Source organism: Oncorhynchus tshawytscha, linkage group LG02 (assembly GCF_018296145.1).
Source record: "Oncorhynchus tshawytscha isolate Ot180627B linkage group LG02, Otsh_v2.0, whole genome shotgun sequence".
NCBI lineage: Eukaryota > Metazoa > Chordata > Actinopteri > Salmoniformes > Salmonidae > Oncorhynchus > Oncorhynchus tshawytscha.
In genome coordinates this window covers 64,506,456-64,519,864 of record NC_056430.1, presented here as the reverse complement: position 1 = coordinate 64,519,864, position 13,409 = coordinate 64,506,456, and the positions used below count along the sequence as shown (strand labels likewise).

Sequence of the window (13,409 nt, the reverse complement as noted above, 5' to 3'; positions counted from 1 at the left end):
AAATGCCAGTGTCCGTGGCTAAATGTCAGTGGCTAAATGTCAGTGGCTAAATGTCAGTGCCCGTGGCTAAATGTCAGTGTCCGTGGCTAAATGTCAGTGTCCGTGGCTAAATGTCAGTGTCCGTGGCTAAATGTCAGTGTCCGTGGCTAAATGTCAGTGTCCGTGGCTAAATGTCAGTGTCCGTGGCTAAATGTCAGTGTCCGTGGCTAAATGTCAGTGTCCATGGCTAAATGTCAGTGTCCATGGCTAAATGTCAGTGTCCATGGCTAAATGTCAGTGTCCATGGCTAAATGTCAGTGATAAATTCATGAGGGCAGTGTGCATGTGTTAGGCAGAAGACGGCGAGTGTGTGTGAGTGTTTTGCGCCGGAGAGGTGTTTTGCGTGTGTGTGCATGTGTGGATAGGGACCCGACTTGAGGTGGGAGTGAGTGATTTGTGTGGGCTGTGACTAACACAGGAGAGTGGGAAGGTATGGATGGCACAGAGCTGACTTATGGACACACATCGTGGGAGAGGAAGACGGAGGGTTATTGGACAGCTGAAAAGAAAAGCATTAACACCCAGAGCTGCATCGCTCTGAGGTGAACAGTTAAACAGTTGGACACAGCAAACATCAATGAAACGGAACATTTAGTCTCAACAGAAGTTAGACCGTATGAGACATGTCAGAGTGAGATTTAGTAAATTGAACTAAATGTAAACACATTAGTGTTCTGAGTATAACAGTAAATACGTCAGTTAAACCGAAACATCTCCAATGCCAAAGTGGCCAGACCCTGACCTGAGGTAGCCGGCTGAGGTAGCCAGCTGAGGTAGCTGGCTGAGGTAGCCGGCTGAGGTAGCTGGCTGAGGTAGCCGGCTGAGGTAGCCGGCTGAGGTAGCCGGCTGAGGTAGCCGGCTGAGGTAGCAGGGGGGGCTGGGTCGTCTCCAGGCGCTGCAGGGCCTCCAGCAGATAGGGGGTCTCCCTGAAGGCCAGGAACCCTGAGATGTAGGGGGCGGTCAGGGCCTCCAGCAGATAGGGGGTCTACGTGAAGGCCAGGAACCCTGACCTGAGGTAGCAGGCTGGGCTGGGTCGTCTCCAGGCACTGCAGGGCCTCCAGCAGATAGGGAGTCTCCCTGAAGGCCAGGAACCCTGACCTGAGGTAGCAGGCTGGGCTGGGTCGTCTCCAGGCACTGCAGGGCCTCCAGCAAATGGGGAGTCTACCTGAAGGCCAGGAACCATGACCTGAGGTAGCAGGCTGACGTAGCAGGCTGACGTAGCAGGCTGACGTAGCAGGGGGGGCTGGGTCGTCTCCAGGCGCTGCAGGGCCTCCAGCAGATAGGGGGTCTCCCTGAAGGCCAGGAACCCTGAGATGTAGGGGGCGGTCAGGGTCACCATCTGACAGTCCTCATACAGCAGCTGGTAGTGGACACAGGGAACAGACAGCAGAGAACACCGGTATAAACGTATGCCTGTGTTCTATCTAATGCAGTGCCTTCAGAAAGTATTCATCCTTCTCAACGTATTCCACATGTTGTGGTGTTGACGGAATTCAAAATACATTTAAAAATAATAATAATTCTCACCCATCTACACACAACACCCCATAATGACAAATTGAAAACATGTTATTAAATCAAATCAAATTTTATTTGTCACATACACATGGTTAGCAGATGTTAATGAGAGTGTAGCGAAATGATTGTGCTTCTCGTTCCGACAACGCAGTAATAACCAACGAGTAATCTAACCTAACAATTCCACAACTACTACCTTATGCACACAAGTGTAAATGGATAAAGAATATGTACATAAAGATATATGAAAGAGTGATGGTACAGAGCAGCTTAGGCAAGATACAGTAGATGATAGAGTACAGTATATACATATGAGATGAGTAATGTAGGGTATGTAAACATTATATTAAGTGGCATTGTTTAAAGTGGCTAGTGATACATTTCTTACATCAATTTCCATTATTAAAGTGGCTGGAGTTGAGTCAGTATGCTGGCAGCAGCCACTCAACAGTCTGATGGCCTTGAGATATACTGAAAAACAGCTTCTCTCGGTCCCAGCGTTGATGCACCTGTACTGACCTCGCCTTCTGGATGATAGCGGGGTGAACAGGCAGTGGCTCGGGTGGTTGTTGTCCTTGATGATCTTTATGGCCTTCCTGTGACATCGCGTGGTGTAGGTGTCCTGGAGGGCAGGTAGTTTGCCCCCGGTGATGCGTTGTGCAGACCTCACTACCCTCTGGAGAGCCTTACGGTTGAGGGCGGTGCAGTTGCCGTACCAGGTGGTGATACAGCCCGACAGGATGCTCTCGATTTAGCATCTGTAAAAGTTTGTGAGTGCTTTTGGTGACAAGCCAAATTTCTTCAGCCTCCTTAAGTTGAAATACAGAAATATCTAATTTCCTTAAGTAATCACACCCAATACTTTGTTGAAGCAAACATTTCTTCAAGCGCTTAAATTGGATGTTGATCATTGCTAGACAACCATTTTCAGTTCACATGAGATGAATACACTGAACAACAAAATAAAGGAAATATTGAATGATCCCCAATGATCCATCGCATCTCCCGAAAACCTTTACAATATACATCTGTAAAATGATAGTCTAGAAACTAAAGCTTTGGTTGTCTTTAGAGGTCGACCGATTAAGATTTTTCAACACCGATACCGATTATTGAAGGTCCACCAAAAAAGGCCGATACCGATTAAACCGATTAAACGTGTATTTGTAATAATGACAATTACGACAATACTGAACACTTATTTTAACTTAATATAATACATCAATAACTTAATATAATACATCAATAAATATCAATTTAGCCTCAAATAAATAATGAAATATTGACAATTTGGTTTAAATAATGCAAAAACAAAGTGTTGGAGAAGAAAGTAAAAGTGCAATATGTGCCATATGAAAAAGCTAACGTTTAAGTTCCTTGCTCAGAACATGAGAACATATGAAAGCTGGTGGTTCCTTTTAACATGAGACTTCAATATTCCAAGGTAAGAGGTTTTAGGTTGTAGTTATTATAGTATTTATAGGACAATGTATCTCTATACCATTTGTATTTCATATACCTTTGACTATTGGATGTTCTTATAGGCACTTTAGTATTGCCAGTGTAACAGTATAGCTTGCCCTCCCTCTCCTCACCCCTAAATGGGCTCAAACCAGGAACACATCGACAACAGCCACCCTCGAAGCAGCGTTACCCATCGCTCCACAAAATACGCGGTCCTTGCAGAGCAAGGGGAACAACAACTCCAAGTCTCAGAGCGAGTGACGTTTGAAACGCTATTAGCGCGCACCCCGCCTACTAGCTAGCCATTTCACATCGGTTACACCAGCCTAATCTTGGGAGTTGATAGGCTTGAAGTCATAAACAGCTCAATTATTGAAGCATTGCGAAGAGCTGCTGGCAAAACACATGAAAGTGCTGTTTGAATGAATGCTTACGAGCCTGCTGCTGCCTACCATCGCTCAGTCAGACTGCTCAATCAGATATCAAATCATAGACTTAATTATAACATACAGAAATATGAGCCTTTGGTCATTTATATGGTAGAATCCAGAAACTATCATTTTGAAAACAAAACCTTTATTATTTCAGTGAAATACGGAACCGTATATGCAACGGCCCAAACTGTTGCATATACCCTGATGCACAGAGAAGTGACACAATTTCACCTGGTTAATATTGCCTGCTAACCTGGATTTCTTTTAGATAAATATGCAGGCTTAAAAATATATACTTGTTGCAGGAATTAAATTCCTCTGTTTTAACACCCAATTAAAATTAAACATTCTGTCAATTCATAAGGATTTGTATGACCCTTATTTTATAAAAATGGACAGAGCCCAGTCAAAGTCAAACAGCAGCTTTCATTCACGAGAGTACTGCTCCTTAAACATTTTACCACAGGTTATAAACTTAAAATGACGTCATTAGTTTCAGTACCAACCCGTGCCATCTCCGCTCCAGTACAAAGGCTGTATGGTTCTCACATCGTCTCTCCCTATTAAGATGATTTTTGACTTGAGCTTAGGACAGCTGGTGTAGATAAGCCTTCTATCCAGTCTGGCTATGAGTTCATTCATTTCTACCATGGAACAGACAGTCATTGTTCTAATTCTTGATTATATTTGCACACATTATATTTCAGTATTAAGATTAAAAAGAAAATTCATACATATACAGTAACATAATAGTATTCTGATTAGTCAGTCCTGATTGAAATGTATACATAATTAGTCATCATTGATAAAAATTCCCTTAACAATACTTCTGTGTATTGATTTTAAGATAGGCATTGATATTTATGGTTAGGTACAGTCGTGCAACGATTGTGCTTTTTTCGCAAATGCGCTTTTGTTAAATCATCTCCCATTTGGCGAAGTTTGCCCTCTTTGTTAGGAAGAAATTGTCTTCACACAGTTCGCAACGAGCCAGGCGGCCCAAACTGCTGCATATACCCTGACTCTGTTGCAAGAGAAGTGACACAATTTACCTAGTTAAAAGAAATTCATGTTAGCAGGCAATATTAACTAAATATGCAGGTTTAAAAATATATACTTGTGTATTGATTTTAAGAAAGGCATTGATGTCTATGGTTAGGAAAACGTTGGCGCAACCACAGTCCTTTTTCCGCGAATGCGCACCCCATCAATTATATGCAACGCAGGACACGCTAGATTAAACTAGTAATATCATCAACCATGTGTAGTTAACTAGTGATTATGATTGATTGATTGTTTTTTATAAGATAAGTTTAATGCTAGCTTGGCTTCTTACTGCATTCTCGTAAGGCAGGCAGGCTCCTCATGGAGTGCAATGAGAGGCAGGTGGTTAGAGCGTTGGACTAGTTAACTGTAAGGTTGCAAGATTGAATCCCCGAGCTGACAAGGTAAAAATCTGTCGTTTTGCCCCTGAACAAGGCAGTTAACCCACCGTTCCTAGGCCGTCATTGAAAATATGAATGTGTTCTTAACTTGCCTAGTTAAAAAAAGTGTTTAATTCATTAAATTTTAATTATTTAGATTTTTAAAATTGGCCAGATTGGTGTCCAAAAATACCGATTTCCGATTGTTATGAAAACTTGAAATCGGCCCTAATTAATCGGCAATTCCAATTAATCAGTCGACCTCTAGTTGTCTTCCTCTCAGGCTTCCATGTCCTCTCCCTGGATCTCCTCAATGTCCACGTCTTGAACATCAGACTGAGGCCTCATCTTCACTGTCACTTTCCAACCTTTTTGAGGATGGCTTGTTGTCAGGCTCAAAAAGCCTCAAATTTGCCCCGATGGCCACCAATTTTTCAACCCAGACAGTGTAGTAGTGTGGGCTCAGACCTAGAATTGCCTCATGTGTATCCCACGCTTATTATTAAGCATAACAACTGTTATAAGGTTCACTGTCATAAGCACAAATCTAAATATATGTTATATTTCAGATTCTTCAAAGTAGCCACCCTTTGCATTGATGAAAGCTTTGCACACGCTTGGCATTCTCTCAACCAGCTTCATGAGGTACACATGGAATGCATTTCAATTAACAGGTGTGCCGTGTTAAAAGTTAATTTGTGGAATTTCTTTCCTTAATGTGTTTGAGACAATCAGATGTGTTGTGACAAGGTAGGTTGGTATACAGAAGACAGCCATATTTGGTAAAAGACAAAGTCCATTTTATGGCAAGAACAGTTCAAATAAGCAAAGAGAAACTACTTTACATCATTACTTTAAGACATGAAGGTCAGTCAATGCAGTCGCAAAAACCATCAAGCGCTATGATGAAACTGGCTCTCATGAGGACAGGAAAGGAAGACCAAGAGTTACCTCTGCTGCAGAGGATAAGTTCATTAGAGTTACCAGCCTCAGAAATTGCATCCCAAATAAATGCTTCAGAGTTCAAGTAACAGACACATCTCAACATAAACTGTTCAGAGGAGACTGAGTGAATCAGGCCTTCATGGTCGAATTGAAACCACTACTAAAGGACACAAATTCTAAGAAGAGAGTAGCTTGGGCAAGAAACACGATCAATGGACATTAGACCAGTGGAAATCTGTCCTTTGGTCTGATGAGTCCAAATCAGAGATTTTTCGGTTCCAACCGCAGTGTCTTTGTGAGACGCAGAGTAGGTGAACGGATTATCTCCACATGAGTGGTTCCCACCGTGAAGCATGGAGGAGGTGGTGTGGTGGTGTGGGGATTCTTTGCTGGTGACACTGTCTGATTTATTTAGAATTCAAGGCACACTTAACCAGGTTGGCTACCACAGCATTCTGCAGCAATACATCATCCAATCTGCTTAGCGCTTAGTGGGACTATCATTTGTTTTTCAACAGGACAATGACCCAAAACACACCTCCAGGATGTGTAAGGGCTATTTGACCAAGGAGAGTGATGGAGTGTTGCATCAGATGACCTGGCCTCCACAATCACCCAACCTCAACCCAATTGAGATGGTTTGGGATGAGTTGGATCGCAGAGTGAAGAAAAAGCAGCCAACAAGTGCTCAGCATATGTGGGGAACTCCTTAAAGACTGTTGGAAAAGCATTCCTCAAGAAGCTGGTTGAGAGAATGCCAAGAGTGTGCAAAGCTGTCATCAAGGCAAAGGGTAGCTACTTTGAAAAATCTAAAATCTATTTAGATTTGTTTAACACTTTCATGGTTATTACATGATTCCATATGTATTATTTCATTGTGTTGATGTATTCACTATTATTCCACAATGTAGAAAATTGAAAAAAATAACAAAAACCCTTGAATGAGTAGGTGTGTCCAAACTTTTGACTAGTACTATATAAACAAAGAAAGAGAAACGCTTGTGCACAGCAGTGTGTCTAGGTCCACGTGCTGTTTTTTTCAGAAACAAGCATTAAAAAATAAGAGTATATACAGTACCACACCCTGAAAAAAGATAGGTGACCGACCTTGACTTAAGTGCTTACAATCAGTTCAAATATGAAAAGTAAATAAACACTAAAGTCAGGGTCGGTGACCTGTCTTTTTTTCAGTGTGCGGGTTTTGCTTTTTATAAATATGTCATTTCACAGAACTATCCCTTTAAAGCCGCACTGATTCTGGTGCAAAACATAATGTCTCTGTTGGTCTTGAGAGGTAGAGACCTGAGTCTGTGTTTCAAAGTCAATACTGTACTGCATACTCATTGTTAAAAGGGGATGTGATTGATCAAATGTTATTTCCCTCGCTTGTGTGTGTGGTCTTTCTAGATATATCAGGAGGGCCTTTAGTTTAACCCAGAATATCTTTCCACTGACCTGCACAACTCTCGCTACAGTGTTCTGGCTTACCAATTTTGACAACGTTGGCTCTAAAGTAAAACATTTTGTTAATCATTGAACAGAGATCTATATCTTGGTCCCCAGTGATGTATCCATTGGAGCTGACGGTATCTACCTGAAGTCGATGACAAAGTCTTTGGGATTTTTCCTCATTCTTTTTCGACTTGTCATGTTACACATGAGGAGTTTTTTTAAATTAAAAATAAAATCTAGTGTTTAAGTCTACCAAAAGGTTTATAGATGGTCCTGAGTCCTGGAATTTAGTTACCCTGCTTTAGTAAGGACATTATGATTCAATAAATATTAAATCGGAATATACAGTATATATTTTTTGGAATATTAATGTCATCTTGGGGGTGAATTTTTTAAAATTAGGCACTTTAATTGACGCGGTAATGCAATAAATAATGCAAATATTTATTGATTGATGGAGGCGTTTTGGTGTATTTGATATGTCCCCAGGGAAGACATGTGGAGAGAGTTAGTCTGTGTTGTTTTTGAAAATTCCATCATCAGTCATTCTTGAATTACGGTGGCTTTTGGGCATGGGGGGGGTACCTTAATAAGCATCTCAACAATAGACGGGCTTGATAAAATTCCATTATATAATTTGTGCAAACAATCCTTCAAAAACACAGAGGATACATTTCTTCTGAAATTCATCAGAGAACAAAATACTGATGTTGATATACTTTCAAAGATTGAAGAATATATGTGTGGTTTGGTAAGAGCAATGTTTGAGGATAAAGAACTCATAAAAAGCCTTGTGGAAGTGAGAAATGACATGGTGCTCACAGATCTGGGTGGGGTGGGGAAGTCTTGCTGACGCATTATATTAGATTGCCTTTAGTTTACAGCGCTCGTTGGACCACATCTGGTATGGCACATTTTGCTCTTTCTCCCTCACCAGTTATTTGTTCCAATTTTTAGATCAGGTTTATCGGAAGATATGAATCTCTTACAGAGGCAGAAATATGGTTTTATGGCATTATGGTTAACCAGGAAATTATAGAGTTCAATATATACTATGATGAGCTTTGTGATAAATACTTTGGCCGAGATATTCACTATTACACATTGCTTCGTTCAGCTGACCTATGGTTGATTCGCTCCGATTTTGTTTTCGGGTCTCCACATCCAATTGTGCCAAACATCGTACACATTGATGGCTTCTACTGCAAGCCTGTTCAACCGCTCTCAAAAGAGCTATAAGAGTTTGTTCAGAGCTCTGGAGAACATGGGGTCATTATAATGTAGTTAGGATCCTTACTCTTACAAGGGATGTATCCACTGAAATTGCTTCTGCCTTTTCCCAACGCCTCAAAGTCATGTGGAGACATGTTAGCGATAAACCCTCCATTTCGGGTAACAATACCCTCCTGGTAAAATGGCTGGCTCAGTCTGACCTCCTTGGTCATGACAAGATCAGAGCATTTGTGTGGGGTTACAAATGTTGTCAAGGAGGCCATTTACCATGGTGTTGGGTTTGCCACTGTTCCAAGACCAATTTGACAATCTTCTCCAGCTGGAAGAGAGAGGAGGAGCCAAGGTTTTAGACATTGGCAGTTTCAATAGAGGGATCTTCCTTCAGGGCTTGCAGGAAGTTCTCCACAATGGGGCCTACAAGTTCAACATGCAGAAGCACTCTAGACTGCAAGGAGACCATTCCATGAAGCCACTGGACAGGGCCGTCTACTGGATCGAGTTCGTCATGAGACACAAAGAAGCTGCTGACTTGCGCTCAGAGTCCCACAGGATGCCACGATACAGCTACCACTCAGTGGATGTCATCACCATGTTGTTGGCAATGGTGCTCCTCTTCCTCCTGCCTAATGCAGCTATAGTAAAATACTGTTGCTGCAGGTTGTGTTGGAAAATAAAAATGTATCATCATATTGTACTCATAAGTAAAAGTTATTTCTGAGAGCTTCAAGTATTTGTGACTAAGTTGTTGGGAAATGGGTATAACACAAGTATATATTTTGTTTAAGAAATTGTGTTGGTTTATTTCACATTGTTCTATCGAGTCAATTTGATTGACAGTCGGAGTACTCCTGCTAAAATGCCCATCCTTGTCAGAATTTTCATTTAGTATTTTACTATCTTCTACGTTAATTGTCATGTGAATGTCACATAAATTACTATGATTCAGAAAATTACTCAGATATTCATCCTTGGATATTCAAAACTATTTTAAACTTCAAGCAGCCAATTTGTAAAAATTCATTGTGGCTCTTGGCTATTCTGAAATTGTTTGGGCGGATGATGCAAAAACCACTGTGTTGTGAATTAATCCAGTAAAAACCAATGGGAGAGACTCTGGGTAAATGATTGTGTCTGCACTGACTGGGGGACATTTAATTAGTCTTAGTATAATAAGATTACAACAAAATTGGTCCATATATCAACAAAACAAGCTGGCAAATATCATTAATTATGATGGGTTGTGTTTCAGAATGTGTTGACAGCCCTTGATGGAGAATTAGGGTCGGGTCCAATAGAGGGAGCGGAACGGTTAAGAATGAAAAATAGAGGCAATGAAAAGTTGAGGCAAGACTCGTGGTCACAAACTGCTAGGATGACGGAACAGACATGGCCTGTGTGTCAATACCTTCAAGTCACTTCCTTTCCTCGTCTCCTTTCTTTGATACACACTAATACAGAAGAGCTATTCAGGTGAAATACAAAAAGAACACCATCTTTCTTTCATCTAGTATGCTCAAACAGTGCCTATGAGTCAAGAGGAGAAAAGGAAACCACTTTATAGTACTAAGACGCAGCCCATGGTTAGCATTAGTGTAGAAATGGTCTGTTTTGGCTTTATAGCATTAAGATGCAGCCAATGGTTAGAATTGGCATAGAAATGGTCAGCTGAAAAGAGTCAGTGCCTTACCTCTAGGTCTGGGTAGCTGAGCACCACTAGCTGGGCACAGGCGTTGATGTCATCTCCTTCGATGAACGACAGGTCCACTCCTCCAACCCGGTGAAGTCTGGACTTCTCTGCCAATCCTCTGTGTCCTCCTCCACCACCTGCTGCCTCCGGCTGGCCTGTTCACTAGGAGAGAGAGGAGAGGGAGCAAAAACAACAAAGGGTTAGGGCCAAGGGGGAGAGGTTGGGAGAACATTTGGACCGGCCAACAGATGATGAAGACTTCTACTAGTAATGAGGCATTCTACAGCACCGGTCCCCCTACACCACCTGCTTGGCTTCTACATCTCTAGTGTCAGACACAAATCTACCAAGGAGTCGGCGCTGGGAAAAGGGACATGATACCATTATCATTGACGGTCACAATAGATTCACAAGTCAACGGCTGAGAGAGATAGCTGATACTGGCAGCATTCCAGGGTTACTGTTGGCAGGAAACTTCTCTCTTGCAGAAAGGTCTCACCTCACCTGCCCAGTTGCTGTGTCCCTCAGCTGGTGTGATAGGGTAACTTACTACTGTTCTCCCAAGACAACCCTACCTGAACCTCACAAGGGCTATCCAGTATCGAACAAGAATAACTAGGCCTACATTCAGACCTTTTACATGGTTGATATGTGATATTCAACCATAGGGTTTAAAATACCAACTTGTGCAGGGCTGGTTCCAAGCAGCAGTTTTTCTCTTGTTCTGTCTGTCACCCAGGGGCACTGACCTCCAGGAGGCCCCCTTTGTTCTGTCTGTCACCCAGGGGCGCTGACCTCCAGGAGGCCCCCTTTGATTTTGTTAGTCACTCTCACTCAGTTATCATTAACATGGCATAAGTCATGTAGGAAATTAGCTTTAAAACTGCAAAAATTTCCCCCTTGTAAACTGAGTAAATGTGGATATTGAATTGACCACTTCAACATGGTTTTGTGGCATAGTCGATGCCACTGTCTCACTACACTACAATCAGACGGGGAAATCAGATTTACATTTTTATGATACCTATAATTGTAAGCCAGGTGGTTCGAGCCCTGAACGCTGATTAGCTGAAATCACTGTTTACTGTTCTAATATCGTTGGTAACCAGTTTATAATAGCAATAAAGCACCTTGGGGTTTGTGGTATTTGGCCAACATGTGCATCGTTTTCCTACCAACAGGTTTCTGTGCCAATGCACCACACAACCAATAAGCAATGCATAACTGCATACCGATTATCGACTTCATCTTGGTTTACGTTTTCAACACTAGTCAAATAGAGTACGTCAACCTCGACAAACATAAAATAGATCCCTCCCTACTCAGTATCAACGGCTTGGCTTGACATTCTATGAATGTCATTACATTTGTGGGTGTTTTGTATCAAATTGCCATTGATTGAATGGCCAGTGTGCAGTTTGGATGCTGGAATTATATTTGAGTGGAGTGGATGAACGTGGGCAGGTAGGTTACATGAGACTTTTGACGTAGACTAATCAGATTAAAACATCGTGACTAGTTATGTTTCTGACACACAAAGAAAGGTAATACATTTTAAAAGTTAAGTGACAAATATGTCTGCTATATTAAAGCCTTGGGTTCTAGATCGAGGAATATCCGCTCGGGTCGGAAAGGAGGCAGAACGCGCGTTAAATTTCGCTGAATAACAAGGCCTGCTGGGAGTATAGGGCTATGTGACGTCACTATATAGGAAGACTTCGGGGAATGATGATCTGCAACAGACAGTGCATCAGTATCAACACCTAGCAACCTCACCAAGAGACTTTAATATTTTGGTATTGTAGCGAACAGTGGAGCAGGGAATTACAACTCAGATCGCTGGCGTGAAAGACAAACATCGTGCCAAAAGGGTTAACCCAGTTGCTGGGAATTGTAACGTGGCTCATATAGTGAGGTTTTCTACACTGCCCCCTCCATAGTTGAAGGCACGTCGCTGTGCTTCGACAACTTAGCCACCGAACTGTGCGTTCCCTCCATCCCACTTCTAACAATGTTTCTTAAACGGAAGCAAACGGGGATAAACATATTTGAATTTGTCCAACAAACGCTTGCAACTGTTGGACTAATTACTACATCCAATATAATCTTGATACAGGCAAGAGTGCGCAAGGGGCAGTATTGAATGTCACTGTCACCTCAAATGTATCTATCGGCCTGTGTGCACCTACGTTAACTTTCATTCATAGGCTAGGTTGTAGCAACATGATGGGTATAGGGACAATTTGAACATAAAGTAGTTGCCTAAACATATCGCTTGTTACATTGAACTGGGTGAATGGAATTTGAATGACATTCATCCAATATACTTTAATAGAAAAATAAGGTCATGCTTAGGAAAAGAAAATCATCCTCTCTCATCTTGAACGGCATTGACCGTCAGTACTCCATGTGCCAGACAACTGCTCTGCCTCTTGTAATGTCTGGCTTGATTTATACTAACTAGCTAGAAAGCACTGTAGCTACCAAGAGGCTGGCAAATGATGCGAGCTTGCTAGATAGCTAGCTGTCACACCTGTCTGTGGTGTTCTACAATCTGACAGGTGAGGTGGAGCAGCGCGTGCTCCTTTTCACTGCGAGTAGCTGTGGAATACAGTTTACATATAGCCATTCTATTTCTTCTTGAGGAAGAATAGACATGTAGTTATTCGAAAGGAACAAGCAGAAGTGTCAAATTATTGCAGCGAAGATCTTTGTGTGTACCACTGACGTTCAAAAAGAACGTTTGTACCACAGACAGAAGGAGAAACTCGAGACACTTCACAGGGGCTATAAATCTGAAACATTCGTTTTCTTATCACCAAATATGGTAGTGAGAGGAAGTACAGTCGCGGGTAGTGGTAGAGGATGGAACTAGGTGAAACTGGGCCGAATATTCTCTTTCGAAACATCTGCTCTCAATACATTTCTGTTCGCAAAACTATATGTTACGAACACAGTGCACTAAGTTTTATAGACTTGGTGTTTTGCCTAAGTTTAAAAAGGAGTGCACCGTCGAATTGAGTTTGTGCACACACGCACTTCAGAGGCGTTCCCTAACGAAAATATGCAAATACATGCCACAACGCCCCAATAGGATCTCGCTAGCTCGTGCTTGGCTTTGCCCACTGCGGCTATTGTCCCCACTGTAAACGAGACAGTGTCTTGGGTTAGTTATAAATATCTTTGGTCGTACCTTGTGTTGTTTCGTGACAT

At 42.0% G+C, this 13,409-nt stretch overlaps 1 pseudogene; it reads right to left on the bottom strand.

Moving 5' to 3' along the window:
• Positions 1 to 809: 809 nt before the first annotated feature.
• LOC121840673 lies at positions 810 to 13,409 on the bottom strand (annotated as a pseudogene).